A 15,904-nucleotide genomic window follows, 5' to 3' on the forward strand; every position below is an offset into this window, starting at 1 on the left:
GTAAAGATTAAGTCATTAGTTACCAGACTGCCCCCAAAAAGAGGGCGTAGAATTCCGACACATGCCAACTATTTTACATATATTTCAACTGGCCAAGACCTTTCAGTCCAATAGTTTTGCTGCCTGCAAAGTTCTGGTGTTTGTACGCTTCTGTTTAGCCAAACACCACGCATGCACGCACGCCTCGCACTGACTGCTGTCCTTGCGGTACAAAACTGAAGCTCTGTTTACATAGTCTGTATCCTACAGACTCCTCCCAGAAGTCACTTTGAGACTGTGAGGACCTAGCACCGCACCTAACATCCAAACATTTAATAAAACAAAAAGAAAATTTAACTCTTCACTTACAGAATTCTAATGATAAAGGCAACTTAGCAACACAGATGCTAAAACCTACACACGGATTTTCAAAGATCTCTTCATACTTAGACCAGAAACCTCAACTAAAAAATAAAATTCACACAAAACATTGTTAAAAAACACATGCTCAAGTCTCAAGCTATTCCTTGTTCTAGGAATATTAAAGGGGCTGGTCAGCCAATTAAGGAGAAGAACACAGCTGGAAAGAAGAGATTAGGTATCATTCTTCTTCTCATTACACAGGTGAAAATGCCACCAAGACGCAGACAACACCCAGGGGGATGGAGACCATGACGCACTTCTAGCCGACGGCTGCGGCGTCCATGGAAATGGGGGTGAACACAGAAACATTTGCTTCCATAAAACATGCTTCGGTTTCATTAGTGAAATACATAGTCCGGCGACATTTTTGTTCTGGAGAGGGCCTTCGAGTTCTGGTTCCACAGAGGGACCCCCTCGCGGGCCCTCACCACCAAGAGGCGCGGGCGGGGTTTCTGCTTCCCCACGGGGGGCGGGGGGGGCAGATGACTCCTCTCATCACTGTGTCCTTTTTTTTTTTTTTTTTTTAAAGATTTATTTATTTATTCGACAGAGATAGAGACAGCCAGCGAGAGAGGGAACACAAGCAGGGGGAGTGGGAGAGGAAGAAGCAGGCTCATAGTCCAAGAGCCTGATGTGGGGCTTGATCTCATAACGCCAAGATCACGCCCTGAGCCGAAGGCAGACGCTTAACCGCTGTGCCACCCAGGAGCCCCATCACTGTGTCCTTTAGCGAGACAGCAGTCCTTGATCTGCATTTTCTTCCCAAGTTCAAGAAACGGCCCTATGCCTCTGGCAGAATAATGGATAATTTATTTAAGCTGTAGATTTACTTAGCCAGAATTATAAATGGAAATTCAATGAGTTTACATTTAAATAAGATAACTAACACAGCACAGTGGATCCAGCATCGAATTCTGGCCTGGAGGTTAGTTTATAAAAGGTCAGGCACAATGTAAAGCTAGCGCACAATGTGTGTTCATCGCCTGCCCTCCCGTACTCTATCTCCTAACACATTTATTCTGATCTCCGGCCAGCCTGGGTTACATGGGCGTCTGGATGTGGGAACAGGAAATAAGGAGGTTACTGACGCTGGATGAAGGGGCACTGACCTCTGGTAAGCAGGGAGGAGCCATCACTCCTATTATACCCCCGATACACACTCTTAGATAATGGATGTATCTCCCTCAACATATCGGACATACCTGTCTACATAATGGCACCTTTAAAAAACGAAATAAATAATTTGGTAGAAAAAATTTGACGACGACTATATTTTCACACTGGGTTCTTGTCCTAAGTGAGCAAAAAGTATAAATGTGCGCGGTGGGGAGGGGTTGCGGGATGGATGGAAAGGGAAAGGCAAAGAAGAAAAACAAGTACCCCTGAAGCATTAGCTGTGGAAAGCAATCTGGAGTTGAATTTTTTTCAAAAGCAAAGCACTCTCACTTAGGAGTTGCATTTCAATGAACCTAAAGACAGAGTATGGGCCACAGAGTTCATAGTTAATCCATCTAACTAACTTCTGATCCATTTCTTGTCTATACAACAAGAAGGCTGAATTCAGTGAGTACACTGGGTCTCTTTCCATTCTAAGTTCTCTAAACCATTTGGTCAACCAGCAAAAATTGTAAGGAAATGCATTCTCTTTATTTTTTTCAAATGTGGAAATGGAAGTTATGTTGGAAGGGTTTGGGGTGCTTTTTTTGGGGGGGGAGACCAAATGAGACCAATTATTCTTCAACAAAACATCAAAGCATATTTGTTTCATTTATTAAAACGCATCTGACAGATTCAATGTTATGCCCCAAACCACAAAGTGATTGATTACACACTAACTTTAAATATCCTAGTAGAAGAGCCAGAGAGAAATTAATCTTCTCTGTTGACTGTTCTTACCAAGGGAGCAATGAGAGAACAAGGACTAGAATCAGCTGGACCTGGGCTCAAACCCTGACTCTACCAGGGACCACTTACAAGACGGGGCTCTACACAGCTGACTCTGTCTCTAGACTTAATGTGACAGCATGTGTGCAGAAAAAATTCATATGCACATACATGCGAAGTTCACGACCCCAAGTGGTGAACTAAAAATGAAGAGTAGGTACGATCCACAGTCTGTAACTGTCGGTTCTGGTATAGGGTTTCCCCTCATGTGAACGAGCAGCAAGGATTTTTCTAACCCAAATACTGCTAATATTTTTTAAGTAAGTGAGCTTCCTGCAGACAGGCCAGCTAAACAGAATTCAAAATACTGGAGAATGTACTTGTGTTTTTAAAACAGTTTGAAATGAAAAAAAATTCCTATGAAATCATCTAGGAAAAAAAAATCTATTGCAAATTGTCCTTTAGCTCCTGGCCTGCAGCCCTGTTCCACAGGACACAGAGACTGAGTGCTTCCTTTAAACGTGCATCAGAACACAGCCCAAGCAAATGTGGTTATGTTCTTTAACTACAAAGGTTATTCTTTAACTATCTGATATCCACAACTTTTAAAATGGAGGGACTGAACGCTATTAAAAATAAAAAGCTTTGGCCAATAAAACTGATTCACTATTTTCATCTAAAAAGCTTTAATTTCTGAACACCCGGCAGAAAAACATGACATTTTCTTCCAACAAGAAAATTAGCTTAAAAAATTACTTCATTAATACATCATGGAAATTTTACTCTGATTTGTTTAAAAATCATTCTTCCAAGTTATTTATAAACATCATTTTCTTCACTCTTCTCCAAGATTTATTTTATCTGATCTTCCCAAGCCACTTTCTCTGAGTTTCTGCCCGGGTCTTTCGAGGGCACCGCGGCCCCCTTCTTCGTGGCCACGCCTCCTTTCCCGAACACCTGCGTCCTGACCCTTCTCACGGGCAGGCGCACCTCCTGGCGACTGTGGTACCCTGACTGGGAGCACCTGCCGCAGGCTCCCCACCAGCGCTCACCAACACGCTCCTGCCGCATCCGACAGACAATCAAGAGATAACGACAATGGGACGGAAGAAGGCCTCTGGGGCGAGGCGGCTGGGTGACCGCCCTCCTGCCTGTCCTGCTCCCACCCCGCGGGCATCTTCAGTTGCCCCCCTTCCTCCTGTGCTGGGGCTGATGCTCAGGCCGAGGGTGGCATCAGCCTTCTGCCCTTCCCGCCCTCCCCCTCGTGCCTCAGAACGGCGAACACCCGTGTGGCGTCACCCTGTGGTTCAAGGGCAGCTCAATCCTGGCTAGCTGCACGACCGTTCTTTCGGATTTCTACGTAACACCTGATTAAAAAATAATAAACAGTACAGAAATATGGAGTGTGCATGTTCAATGGGGGTACTACTGCCCCCCAAAGGGGTGAAAATAGGTTCTTGTGGTGGGCACAGAAAACCACCGTGGACGCTACAATACTCTGTGACCCTCCCCAACAAACTCGATTCCTTTGTACTCAATTCGGTGGGAGTCAGGAGGCAATTAGGAAAGACTTCTACAGACTTTCTCCGGGGAAACGTTGATGGAAACGAGGCTGAGAAGCACGGAGACCATGAAAACTCACAAGTCTCTCTTCGACAACCCCACCCCACCCCCCATCCTACTCCTTTCCCAGAGAGAAGCACCTGTCTTCTGCCACTTCTTCCACGGCACACGTATATGAGGGCGAATCCAGTATAAAACAGCAGGAGAGTCAGGCCGCCTTCAGGAGCACAAGCCCTTGAGGGCCTACTTGTCCTAACAGTAAGGGAAGGCTCTAGATCAGACGACAGCCGACAGCCACCCCTCCCAGGCAGAGGTCTGAGAAGCTGCCCCACCAGAATCCCTGAAAGGGAAAACAGAGCAGGGAGGGACACCGAGCTTCAAAAACATCTCAAAAAGAGACCCCAAAGTGCAGTTCCTGCACGGTTTTTATGGTGCTTCTCAGCGTAAGCAGGGAGCCTTCAGCCAAAGTGTAATTTAATGAAAAGGTGGGGGTGCACCCAGCACGAGGAACAGTGATTATACAGATATGTACGAGAACTGTCTGAGGGCCCTACTTAAGCCCAGGGATGTTCCAGAATCTACTGAAGAATGAAGACGTATCTTTCCCATGTACTCCTCACAATGTATTCTTATCACAGTGCTTGGTAAAACCTGGAAGCAGACAATTCCAGATCACTAAGCTCCCTGTTGCATTGAACCAAGATAATCCAGCATCACCCCAAACCCTCTAAGTACAATCATATTCAATGTAGGTCCCCTCTCTTTCCAGTGTTCCTGTGTCATGGATTTTTTATTTTTTGTTTTAAGATTTTATTATTTGAGAAAGAGGGAGCATGAGCAGGGGGAGGGGCAGAGGGAGAGAGACAGCAAACTATCCGCGCAGCAGGGAGCCCGCCGCTGAGGCCCAATCCCAGGACCCTGACTTCATGTCCCAAGCTGAAGTCAGATGCTTAACTAACTGAGCCACCAGGCAAGCCCCCCACCTTTTAAAAGATTTTATTTATTTATTTATCTGAGAGTGAGCGAGAGAGGGAGGGAGCATGTCTTAAGCAGACTCTGTGCTGAGTGCAAAGCCCAACTCAGGCTCAACCCCACCACCCTGAGGTCACAGCCTGAGACAAAAACAAGAGTTGGACACTTAACCGACTGAGCCACCCAGGTGTCCCATGGGTTCTTCCTTCAATGTCTTTCTCCATTACTCCTTCCTTCTGTCTGTCATTCGAGTGGCTACTACATACCAGTTAGTTTCAAAGGCAAAGTCTCTGCCCTGAAAAGCTTACATTCTAGTGGAAAGAGACAAACACCTATTAAAGATTTTATTTATTTATTTATTAGAGAGAGAGAAAGCATGCACACGAATGTAAGCAGAGGGAAGGAGAGGGACAAGCTGACTCCACACTGAGCGCAGAGCCCCATGCGGGGGCTCAATCCCAAAACCCTAAGATCATGACCTGAGCCGAAATCAAGAGTCGGAGTCCCTGCTGACTAAGCCCCACAGGAGCCCCAACAAATACCTATTAATAAGGTGTGTTAAGACATTTGCAAAATAAAATAATAATGACGATAATGATGATGATGTAGGGTATTTAAAATAAAGAACAGAGGGGAGCCTGGTGGCTCCGTTGGTGGGGCATACAACTCTGGATCTCAGGGTTGCGGGTTCGAGTTCCACATGTTGTGTGTAGAGATGACTTCAAAATAAAACCTTAAAATAAAATAACAAACAGAACCCACTGGAACTACCACTATCCTAATATGAGGACCAAACAGATTGCCATCTGAAGACCATGATGCCTCTTCCCTTATTATCTTCCATTCTTGATACCTCATGCAAGACAATGAACAGGCTTTAACATTTCCTTACCTACCCCCCCCCAACACACCTTTGCAAATTTTTAAAGTATTCATTCATACTATGGATACAACAAACGAGATCTCAGCCCTTGAAGTCAAACTTTAAAAATTTCCCAAAACTGTGTTCCCAACTCTAGTGTGACCTAAATAAGTAACCTAATCCTGACGACCCCATTTCTCACAGGTGGTCTTCCTTCCGGGACCACTGTGAGCATGAAGCCTGCTCCACAGGGAAAGAAGGGCGTATCTCAATGCCTGACACATCGGAGTTAATGCTCTCCTTTTACATGGGCTTGAGTCCAGAGGTACAAAGCTTTCTATTAACCAAACCGCATCACAACCTGTTCACTTTATTGTCTACAATTCAAAAAGTTCCGCTGGGACTCATCTGGGTTACCGCCCATCGCCACTCACCTCATAGCTCACTACTGCCTGTCTTTGCACCCCAAATTCTCATTCTTTTTCAGATCATTGCTGATGAAAAGGATTTAGTAACTACTTTTTAAAAAGCAGAAATTCTTTCTTATGGGGAATAGAGGTGGGAATTCCAGAGAAAATCCCTCTACATTTGGGATACGAAGGTCAAGGTAGATTGCATGCCTTCCTCAAAGTCACTACAGAATCTGAGACTCCTCCTGTGGTGTGACCCGTGCTAAAGATCGTGCTAAAGATAGATGGCGAAGGATTACATATTCCAGAGCTAAGGAAAACCGTATCCGCCTCAGGGAAACAGGAAGGACACCTAAGAGCTTTTTTCTTCCCCCATCATGTAAACGTAAATGATTACAACTGAAACTCTGTGAACTCCAAGTTAACATCCTTGCTGGTGAGCTGCTTACAGATACCAGAGAGAGCTTCAACCTTGTGCTCCAGGTCACTCTGCTGTGCTTTAACCAGATGAACCTCGGTGAGCAGAGGCCACCCAGCTTCACGTGGAGCACCTCGCCTACAATTCCGCTTGGAAAAACCATGTTCTCCAGGATTGCGTCACGCACGGCTGTCAAAGTGCAGATCCTGGGACCCTTCTGCTCCTTTTTTGTATGGCTTTTTTTCAAGTTGGCTGAGGCAGAATTCTCTAAGCAATGAAGACAACATGCTTCCCACTGAACTTTTTCTCCAATTCACAGACTAGCCGGACTGGGATTTTCTGGAAAGATTTCAGCTGAGGACTGGGAACAAAGATGATAAGAGCCTTCCAACCCCCCGCCAACTTCGATTTCCTTGGCTGCTGTTATATTCAGCTCCCTTCACTGGGCTTTGAGGTCCGAGCTCCTCTCCAGCTCAAGGACAGGCTGGGAGATGCCGCACTTGAACTCATCCAGCTTCCTGCCATAGGGCTTCACGATCTTCGTGCTAGAACCGAAGATGGCTTTCTCCCTGATGAGCGTACTGGCCTAGGAAGAAGCTACGAGCATTTTCAAGTCGGGCCTTTCTCTCAGAGGGACAGCCAGACCTTCATATCAATGTATCAGCACATGGTACCAGCACAACTTTTTCTCTCCAAATATGTATACTCTAAGAAATACAAAGACATCATGACGCAATGTACCAATACTATAAGATGGACAATGTTTCTGAACCTAAGAGGAGTTGGGCCACTGCCTAAAGCAAACAGCATAACTAATAAATAAGAAAATGCAGAAAAAACAGAATGTCAATTTTGTCTTCTCTATCTAGAAACTGACCTTCAGACTACATAGCTTAGAATATACGTAGTTCAAACTTGGACTCTGAACCCCCAAAACAAATAATCCCTTAAAAAAATGGACAGAAGACACAAACAGAGATTTCTTGAAAGAAGACATCCAGATGGCCACAGACACAGGACAAGATGCTCAACATCAGTCATCGTCAGCGAAATGCTAATGAAAGCTACAACGAGATACCACCTCACAAGATCAAAATGGCAAAAAATCAAAAACGCAAGAAACAAGAAGTGTTGGCAAGGATGTGCAGAAAAAGGAACCTCTCTGCACTATTGGTGGGAATGCAAACTGGTGCAGCCACTGTGGAAACGAGTATGGAAGTTCCTCAAAAGTTAAAAATAGTATGATCCAGTAACTGCATTACTGGATGTTTACCGGAAAAATACAAAAATACTAATTCAAAGAGATACATGCACCCCCATGTTTATACCAGCATGATTTACCATAGACAGTTATGGAAGCAGCCCAAGTGTACATCCACAGATGAATAGATAAAGAAGTGGTTGGGGCACCTGGGTGGCTCAGTTGGTTGAGCATCTGTCTTCAGCTCAGGTCATGAGCCCAGGGTCCTGGGATGGAACCCTGAAGCAGGCTCCCTGCTGAGCAGGGAGACTGATTTTCCCCCTCCCTCTGCCTGCTGCTCCCTCTGCTTGTGCTGTCAAATAAATAAATAAAATCTTAAAAAAGAAATGTGGTGTATATATGTGTGGGTGTGTATGATGGAATACTACTCAGCCATAAAGAGGAATGAAATCTTGCCATTTGCAATGATACAGATGGAGCTAGAGAGTGTTATGCTAAGTGAAATAAGCCAGAGAAAGACAAATACCATATAACTTAACTGTGTGAAACAAAACCGAGAAAAAAAAACAAAAATGAGCAAAGGGGTTAAAAAAAAAAAAAGTGAAAGACACAATCCAAAAAACAGACTGTTAACTATGGAGAACAAGGGGGTGGGGGAGATGCTGAATCACTCTATTGCACACCTGAAACTAATATAACACTATATGTTAACTATCCTGGAATTAAAATTATAAAAAAAATAAAAAGACATCTATCTATATATATATACATATATAGATATAAATAAATAAATGAATGAATGAGTGAGCGTTGCTTTGAAATTTCAAATCTCAGCAAGTAGGAGTAAGCCTAGAGGCCAGATTCCCAGAAGAATTCAGACTCAGAAACAACGATGAACAAAGACGCACATATTAAACAGCTCAGTGTTTAACCAAAGTAACAGGAACCTAGATGTGGGCCCACTGCTTCCTGACCCCGACCCAAAAGGCCAGGGCCTCTCTACTACAGGCTGAAGAGCCTGCCGTCATGCTAGAGCGGACTCCTGGAGAGACGGTGTGCAGGTACCTGGGCAGGGGGCGGAGGGTTGGGGGGGCTGAGGGGAGGCAGTCATCCATCACTAGGAGCCAGCACACCCAAGGCAAGCCACATCCAACGTGCCTATGTCCTCTCCTTGGGGGCAGGAGAGGCTTCAGTCCTCTTGTACCCCTAGCGTGCACACCGGGTGCATCCGGCCCACAGTGGGTCCTCAATAAATGAGTTTTCGTCCACTGACAGTAGTACCAACTGGAGAAATGCTACAGATTTAAAGATCTATCTTGTTTCGGAAAGGCATCTGCATGTGAATGCTGGAAAGTCATCTGCATGTGAATGCTGCTGGTTTTTCTAGGCGCCACACCTCCTTGACCTACCAATCTAGTAATCTTAGATGGATCACTAGGGACATATTTGTTTTACTTTCTCATAAAAGCCGCTATGTCTATGGCACTCCTTGGGTCCAGGTTAGTAACTCTAGAAGAGGGGGCTGGTCAGAAGCAACAACCATGCCCACTGCGCCGATCTCCGTCAAGGCAGGAGGAGCCCCCAGTGACACGTACCTTGAGGCTTAGATTAGTCTGTTCTCTTCTGGGTTTTCATTATATATATATATTTTTAAAGATTTATTTATTTGAGAGAGAGATCGCACGCAGGAGGGGAGAGGGAGAGAGAATCTCAAGCAGACTCCACACTGAGCGCAGAGCCCAACACGGGGCTCCACCTCACGACCTTGAGATCAGGACCTGAGCCGAAACAGGGTCGGATGCTCGACAGACCGCACCACCCCGGCGCCCAAGTCTCTTCTGTTTTGGTAACAAATTAACAACTGACAACCTGGAAACTGCTGGACATACTTTCTAAACTTAAGGAAAATTAAATTGGGAATAGCTCAAAAGAAACAAAGTTCAGTTTCAGAAAATCATAGCTTAATAAATTATTTCAGATATATGTAAAATCCTAAAGCAAGTTCTAGAACTAACTAGTCATGCATACTCAATAAGCTAAACAACTCTGTCTAAAAAAGCTAATGCTGTCGTGGTCTGCACAGGTATACAATTCTTTATAAAATACTACTGCTTGTCTTATGTGCTTGACAGCAACAGCTCTGTGAGGTAGCCAAGGAGAGGATTATTTAAATAAAACAAGTGTGAGAGGAGTATGTGAACCAGAAAACCTTATGCAATTGTCGTCGCCCTTACTTTATAAAGAGGGAAAACCAACTCGCCAAAGCAAGGATTAGAATCCTTTGACATGAAGGTGTCTCATCTACCTCACAGTGATCAAAACAGCATGAGTCAGTGCTCTGTAGTCAAACAAAGGAGTTAGTTAATAATCCCACTGGACCCAGCAGGTTCAACCATACCCGTGGCATTACTGTGATCAATTCTGAGTGCTGCATTCTAAGAGGGGCCACTGACAGACTATCAGTTTCTAGAAGAGGCAAACTGAATGGAGAAAAGAGGAGAAAAATCGCCCACAGCCCATAAGGAGAGACTGGTCAGCCAGGAGCGGCTATATATAACCTAGAAGGGACTTCAGGGGCAAGAGAAGAAATCGGCTAACACCATCTAAATATTTAGATCAGAGTCATATAGGGGCACCCAGCCAGCTCAGTCAGTGGAGCATGCAACTCTTGATCTACATGCGGGTTGTGAGTTCGAGCCCCACACCTGGGTGTGGAGATTACTTAAAAATAAAAATCTTTAAAAAAAAAAAAGTCCTATAGAAGAGGAAGTCCATCTATTCTGAATGGCACACTGGAAATTATAGAGCGACGTACTGGATGCATGCAGGAATGGAGCACGCGCACGTTGAGTGCCAGCCAAGCACAGGCGGGGGGAGACCCATGAGAAGGCCTGCTGGGTCTTGAATTTGACGTTGCTACAGAAATCCCGCTAAAAGGCGACTGTCCCTGAAGCCCCATGGGCAAAGCAGATGAACACAGAGCACTGTTCCGTGCTGTTTCCTTCACCTCACGTCCAGGATCTGAGGCTCCTCAGACCTGCAGGCCTCTGGGGTACTGGCGGCCATCTACATCTTCAGGCACCTGCGTCCTCAGCAGGCATCCAGGTGCCTCCTACATAACCTGAGTCGGCACGCGGACAGCCTGAGAAGTTGCCCTGTTTCTATAATCACAGCGGATTTCTGTAGCTCTGGCATGCACCTTTCTGTAGCTCTGGCATGCACACTCACTCCTCATCAGTGATACAGCAAGTCCGCTTCGTAGGATGGGTCCTGTGACCCGAGGGGGCATGAAATCCACCTCCAAGGCCCCAAGTGTACACTGCACTTACAAGGAACTCGCCTCTACTGACCCAGGAAACGCCCTCTGCTCCCACACCTCTGACCACGTTCATCCAAGTGCTCCCAGCTGCCCACCGCAAAGGTGAGTCAAAACACACATCACCCCCCCTCACTCTGAGCTACTGATGGGCCATGGGCAGAAAGGAGGCCAAGAAGAAGCAGGACGCCAGCCTTTCAGTACATCGGGAGCTCCTTCCTGTTGGGGGCCGAGCTCTCGATCTCAGATCATGAATGCCTTTTCTGACTACAGCCGAGTCTGTCCCTTTGAGAGAGCTGGCTCTACACAACCAGGGAAGAACAGAGCTCAAATACCTCACTTGAAACAGGCTGGATGCTGGCTAGGGAGATGGCACAGGAGTCTTCCAGAGACATTAACTGTGCAAGATACCAGGGCCTTTTTCTCCCCAGTGAAAATTAGATAACAAAATGCCCATCAAAAAGCAGGGCGGAATTTCACATTTCCTCTTTTTAAAAAATTTTTATAACTTACATCATGAAATAGCATATGAAGATACAGGACTCTCAACTTGAGACCCTAAGTAAAAAGGTTTTTGGTTCACCTTAATGGGGAGTATGAAAAAAAAATGGAAGTCAAAAGTAAGGTTCCAACACCTTCATGTCACCAAGTCCTACACGCAACTCCGGAAAGTCAGGATAGATACACACTAGGGTGCAAGCTCCTTCTACATTGAAACAAAAAAAGGAAAGAGTTCAAGATTGACAGAGTTCCTTAAAAAAAAAAGTTTGACCTTGGTTCCCTCGTCCAGTCCTGAAGTGCAGGAGGACGGGGCGAGAGGCGCATCCCGACCACAAGGTGAACCGCACACTGCGGGCCTGGAGCTGCGAGCCGGCGTGAGAACACGGTTCCTCGGAAGCACCGCGGGCCGCGGAGCGCGTGCAAAAGTCTCTCGGAGGCTACGTCGCGAAGGCCTGCTGAAGACAGCCAAGCACAAAAACAACATGAACCCAGCTTCGCATCCCTTCCAGATCAAGGGCCGAGGGCAGGAGGAGAGCGAGCGGCACACAGGCCGCAAAGGGGCCTCGCAGGCCTCAGAGAGAAGCGGCCAAGGCAACAGCGTGTCCAGCACGCAGCCGCCTGGCCCACCTCCTCCCGCTGCCGCCGCCCGCACCCTCGGCCCGGAAGACAAGGTCAGGAGCACAGTGACACCCCTCTTTCCCGGGAGAGGGCGAACCCACAACGGCTCGGGAGGTCTCCCCCACCTCAGTTGTTCCGGTCCTCTTACGGGTTCCTTCCCCACTTTCCATGGGAACCTTCTTCCCTCTACTGCCTCGGTCCCACTCACCGTGGGTACTGAGCCCTTCCCCTCACTTGGTCCATCAGTGGGCACAGACCACCCCCCACCCTGTCGGAAACAAGTGCATCTTTTTTTTTTTTTTTTTTTGGAATATAGTTGACACACAGTGGTACAGGTGTCTAGCACAGTGATCTCACTTCTCTGTACACGATCCAACACTCACCACGACATGCATATATACATATATATTTAAGGAATCCTACACCCATCCTGGGGTTTGAACTCAAGTGTCGCACACTCTTGCAACTGAGCCAGCCAGGTGCCCCAACAGGCACATCTTTGATTAAACCTGCTGCCAGCTTCCAACACTGTCCTGTTTTTTTCACTTCATGACAAACCTCTCCGTTTAGTACTTCTTCCTAACATCTCTGGAAATTTGCTCTACTGAAGACCATCTCTCAAAAGGTCACCAGTTACCCCTCAGTAGCCAAATCCAGTGCTGTGTTTCTGCAGCACTCCAGAAAGCCCCTCCAATCTCTCCTCCTGTGGCTTCTTAAAGGACATCACCCCTGAGCTTCCCTCTCCGGCCTGCCTTCTCCCCTTCTCCTTGAAAGCTGCCAATTCTCCCTGAGTTCTGGCTTCTGATTAAAACAGTGAAGAGCACGGGCTCCGGAAGCTGAATGCTCGGGTTGGAGTCCGAGCTCCACTGTGCCTGTCTCCTCACGTGTAAACCAGAGATCGTTAACGGCGCTTACATCAGAGAGTTGCTGGGAAGAGTCAATGACTTAATTCATGTAAACCATGAAGAAATCAATAAATGTCAACCTTTACCCTTCTATCTGTGCTTTGCTGGCCATTCCTGTCCAGATACCAAGAGCTCCTCCTTTAAATTCAACGTATCATACAGAACAATCACTTGACACTATTTGATAGCCATTTTGATAAGAAATCATTTTGATGCTGCCTACGTTTTCTATTTTAAAAACTACTCATTATCTGGGGCACCTGGGTGGCTCAGTTGGTTAAGCATCTGCCTTCAGCTCAGGTCATGATCTCAGGGTCCTGGGATCGTGCCCCACGTTGAGTTCCCTGCTCAGTGGGGAGTCCTCTTCTCCCTCTGCCCCTCCTCCTCCCCCCCCCAGCTCAACTCTCTCAAATAAATAAACAAAATCTTTAAAAGAACAAAAAAAACCCTACTCAGGGTGCCTGGGTGGCTCCACTGGTTAAGTGCCTTCAGCAAAGGTCGTGATCCCAGCATCCTGGGATCAAGCCCCGTGCTGGGCTCCCTCATCAGTGGGGAACCTGCTTCTCCCTCTCTGTCCTCTGGTGCTCGCTCTGTCTCTTTCATGCTCCCTCTCCCTCTCTCAGATAAATAAAATCTTAAAAAAAAAAACCCTACTAATTATCAAATAATTGGTAAAAGAGATGCCCCCCCACTCTGCTGCCAGCTCTCACCTGAGTGGTGGGGTGGCAGAGAGAGCAGGTGTCACAGATGTGACTCATGACTTGATAAACATGAACTAAAGCAAGTGACCTGAATTTTGACAAGGCCACTCTGATACAGTTTTGTGTGTATGTGTGTGTGTGTATGTATATATATATCTTTTTTTTTTTTTAACATCAAGAGGAGAACCACCTTCCCTTTCATACCTTTGGTGGGAAGTATAAACTGATTTTTTGACAGAGCCATTCAGTACTACCTATAACACTTACATATGTTAGCTCAAAAGTTATGTACTTTTTTGGGGCGCCTGGGTGGCACAGTGGTTAAGCGTCTGCCTTCGGCTCAGGGCGTGATCCCGGCGTTATGGGATCGAGCCCCACATCAGGCTCCTCCGCTGGGATCCTGCTTCTTCCTCTCCCACTCCCCCTGCTTGTGTTCCCTCTCTCGCTGGCTGTCTCTATCTCTGTCGAATAAATAAATAAAATCTTAAAAAAAAAAAAAAGTTATGTACTTTTTTACACAAGTACTTTTGAAGGAAACGTCCACCAGAAGGGAGGTAACAAATAAATAATGGGGATCCATACAACAGATTCTAATTCAGTTCTAAAATGGTCAACTGATACTCAGAGTTGCACAAATGGCTGGTTGGGGGTAACCAATACAGGATACTTTCACTACTTCTATATTTTGGTACCGTCTGCATCCTTCACAACACACTTCATCCACAAAATCAGAGTAAAAAGAGAAGAGGTTCTCCTAGGCAAGGAGCACGGCGCCCTACAGAGACGTGTCGGAGAGTCACGGGCTCTACAGGGATCTGGACCCAGGTCTGACTCCAAGGCTACATCTTTTCTCCACTAGATGTTCTGCTACCCCCAGCTTCCTGAACGAGCCCAGATAGGAATTCTCTCTGCACAACACAGAGCCCAGAGCCCAGAGAGCCGTGCTGCCTGCTGGAGGAGGACCAGCCAGCAGCCTTAGACTCTGTGGCTTCCCATCAAGTCCTTCCAACTCCCGGAGAGGCAAGAGCGCCTCTGAAAGCAACTTCCGCCAGCATCACCGTAATCAGACTGCCGCACCACGATCAGGCTGCAGAGCTCGAGAAACAGCGTTGATTCGAACCAGCCCATGGGGAATCTGCAGTCCCACAGGGCGTTGCCGGTGTGGTTCAAAAGTTCATAAGATACGTGGCAGAGACGCCTCAGACTAAAAACACGTGAACTCCTCCGCCGGCCCCTATAAAAAGAGCCTCCTCCGACACCCATGGTTTAGAAGGTGCTGTGAGACGGAATGCAGGAAAGGCTGTCAGCCGCCGAGCAGACACGGGAAAGAGGAAAAGAGGAAAACTACAAAATCAAGCCCAGAGAGGAGGAAAATTCAAAATGAAAGCCTGGCTAGCAAAGCACACGCGCGCCTGTGGTGTGTGTGTGTCCCCGTCCGAGGGGAGGTGGGGCTGAGGGATAGATACAACATACAGGTCTCTCGACAAAGGTAAGGAAAAAGCAGAGACAAATGCCCTCCAGTCTTCAGAGCAGAGAATGGGCCCGTTCAGGGGAAGGCATATGGCTATATGTGAACTCTCAAGAAAGGCCCTAGAGTTCCAGCTCAGCTGCTAAGCGCCAAGGACGCCGACAAGCTCACACTGTGATGTTTAACATCAGTATAATTTCTATACTCGATTAGAACTATGATTGCTGTTGCTATTTTTGCATTCAAAGTGGAGTCACATGTTTGAATTAGGAGACTCACTACACATGGTATTGATTATTTTCTCTCCTATTTCCTCACACGTGAAACAAAAGGAGGGAGGGAAAACTGCACTAAGGAAGCACACACTTGCCCCCCCGCCCCCCGGGGGTGTGGAGCCTCGTGCAGGACTAAGCAGGCTGAGAGGCTTGGGACGATGAGGAAAGATCAGGGTCCAAGCATTTGGGAAGGCGGACGAAACAATGACGAAATCACAGCCAGCTCTGTGGAGCCACTCCACGACTAGCATCCCCCGGAAATTTGTGAGGGAGGCGAGGAAAATGGCCATACATGCTTAGGTTGTGTCTCACCCCAGAGTCCTTCAAAGACTTGCTCTTTTTTTCTGCACTCCTGCCTCCAGTTCCCTGGCCTGCCCACCGCAGACTGCCGGGGGGGGGGGGGGGGCT

At 46.8% G+C, this 15,904-nt stretch overlaps 1 protein-coding gene and 1 pseudogene across 2 annotated transcripts in view; both read right to left on the minus strand.

Annotated features, from left to right (window-relative positions):
• CNN3 (calponin 3) overlaps window positions 1-15,904 on the minus strand; it is a 31,328-nt gene that overhangs the window by 8,181 nt on the left and 7,243 nt on the right. The window lies entirely within an intron of this gene.
• On the minus strand, window positions 4,903-10,778 carry LOC109488987 (annotated as a pseudogene).

Source organism: Ailuropoda melanoleuca, chromosome 2 (genome assembly GCF_002007445.2).
Source record: "Ailuropoda melanoleuca isolate Jingjing chromosome 2, ASM200744v2, whole genome shotgun sequence".
NCBI lineage: Eukaryota > Metazoa > Chordata > Mammalia > Carnivora > Ursidae > Ailuropoda > Ailuropoda melanoleuca.